The following is a 2613-nucleotide window of genomic DNA, read 5'->3' as shown; positions in this document are numbered from 1 at the left end:
GGCTACATCCTTTGCAGCCAAAGGTGGCGGACATCCATCCATTCGGTGAAAACAAGACCTGGAGCTGACTATAGTTCAGATCACGAACTTCTTACTACAAAATTTAGAATCAGACTAAAGAGAATGGGGAAAATACACAGACCAATCTATATATATATAAATGAATGATGACATCACGGCGACCAACAAAATAACAAAACTACAGGCCCCCCAAACTCGAAATTTGACAACACAACCCATCATCCACGCTTCTAGGTTGATACAACAAAAAGAAAAGAAAAATAAAGTCCTAATTAGAGGGAAAGAAATAATTGTTTTTATCCAATTGCTGCCAGTTAGAGGACTAATCTCTGCCCACTTGGTCTCCTAGCAACCAACTCAGCCCAGGGGACAGGAAGATTTAGGCCTCACTTAGGTCTCTTCCACAGATTATATAATTTGCACTGGATTATATGGCAGTGTAGACTCAAGGCCCTTCCACACAGCTATATAACCCATTTATAATCTTATATTATCTTCTTTGCACTGGATTATCTTGAGTCCACACTACCATATAATCCACTTCAGTGTGCATTTTATACAGCTGTGAAGAAGGGGCCTCATATAATCCAGTTCTAAGCAGATAATATAAGATTATCAATATACAGTAGAGTCTCACTTATCCAACATAAACAGGCCGGCAGGATAAGTGAATATGTTGGATAATAAGAAGAGATTCAGGAAAAGCCGATTAAACATCAAATTAGGTAATTGTTACACAAATTAAGCACTAAAACATCATATTATGCAACAAATTTGACAGAAAAAGTAGTTTCATGTGCAGTAATGCTATGTAGTAATTACAGTAGAGTCTCACTTATCCAACACTCGCTTATCCAACATTCTGGATTATCCAACACATTTTTGTAGTCAATGTTTTCAATATATCGTGATATTTTGGTGCTAAATTCATAAATACAGTAATTACTACATAGCATTACTGCATCTTGAACTACTTTTTCTGCCAAATTTGTTGTCTAACATGATATTTTGGTGCTTCATTTGTAAAATCATAACCTAATTTGATGTTTAATAGGCTTTTCCTTAATGCCTCCTTATTATCCAACATATTCGCTTCTCCAACATTCTGCCGGCCCGTTTATGTTGGATAAGTGAGACTCTACTGTACTGTATTTACAAATTTACCACTAAAATATCACAATGACTGGACTTATTGTCAGTGGAAAACGTTTACTCTTTACCTTAACTACCACCAATTCCTCAATACAGTAGAGCAGGGGTCCCCAAACTAAGGCCCGGGGGCCGGATGCGGCCCATCAAAGCCATTTATCCAGCCCCCATGGCACAAGAGCATAAGGGGGCTGGGCTAAATGACCCAAGGGGTCTCTTCTTCTCTTACAACCCTTATTATTATTATTATTATTATTATTATTATTAACATTAAGGCTGAGTGGCCATCTGTCAGGGGTGCTTTGCTTGTGCTTTTGGTGCACAGAGGCAGAAGGGAGTTGGACTCAATGGCCCAAGACGTCTCTTCCAACCCTCTTTATTATTATTATTATTATTATTATTATTATTATTATTAACATTGAGGTGGGGTGGCCATCTGTCAGCGGTGCTTTGCTTGTGCTTTCAGTGCACAGAGGCAGAAGGAAGTTGGACTCAATGGCCCAAGAGGTCTCTTCCAACCCTCTTTATTATTATTATTATTATTATTATTATTATTATTATTATTAACATTGAGGCGGGGTGGCCGTCTGTCAGCGGTGCTTTGCTTGTGCTTTCAGTGCACAAAGGCAGAAGTGGATTGGACTCAATGGCCCAAGAGGTCTCTTCCAACACTCTTTTTTATTATTATTGCTGTTGTTATTATTATTATTATTATTATTATTATTATTATTATTATTATTATTATTAATTGCTCAGTGGCCAACTATAGTCCAGCCCTCCAACGGTCCGAAGGATTGTGAACTGGCCCCCTGTTTAAAAAGTTTGGGGACCCCTGCAGTAGAGTCTCACTTATCTAAGCTAAACGGGCCGGCAGAAGCTTGGATAAGCAAATATCTTGGATAATAAGGAGGGATTAAGGAAAAGCCTATTAAACATCAAATTAAGTTATGATTTTAGAAATTAAGCACCAAAGCATTATGTTATACAACAAATTTGACAGAAAAAGTAGTTCAATTCACAGTAATGTTATGTTGTAATTACTGTACTTACGAATTTAGCACCAAAATATCATGATATATTGAAAACATTGACTACAAAAATGGCTTGGATTATCCAGAGGCTTGGATAAGCGAGGCTTGGATAAGTGAGACTCTACTGTACTTTATTTCCCATACCATCATACTTCGCCACAGCAACGCGTGGCCGGGCACAGCCAGTTAGATATAATCTCACAAATATTTCCAGTGAATATGCAGTGGAGGTGAAGGGACTAGATTTAATAAATAGAGTCTATCCCCTGCATAGAGGGGATAAAGAGAGAGGCTATCCCGCCTTGCTTTGGAGAAATGGGCAAGGCAAGAGCAAGGCTGGCGCCACCTGGTGGAACCGGGAAAGTGTGTCTTCCTGGGGAAAGACTCTCCGCCTTGTTCCTTCCCTGTTCCT

This window comes from Anolis carolinensis, chromosome 5 (genome assembly GCF_035594765.1).
Source record: "Anolis carolinensis isolate JA03-04 chromosome 5, rAnoCar3.1.pri, whole genome shotgun sequence".
Classification (NCBI taxonomy): Eukaryota; Metazoa; Chordata; class Lepidosauria; order Squamata; family Dactyloidae; genus Anolis; species Anolis carolinensis.
The sequence above is the reverse complement of the archived record's forward strand: the minus strand, read 5'-3'. Positions refer to the sequence as shown.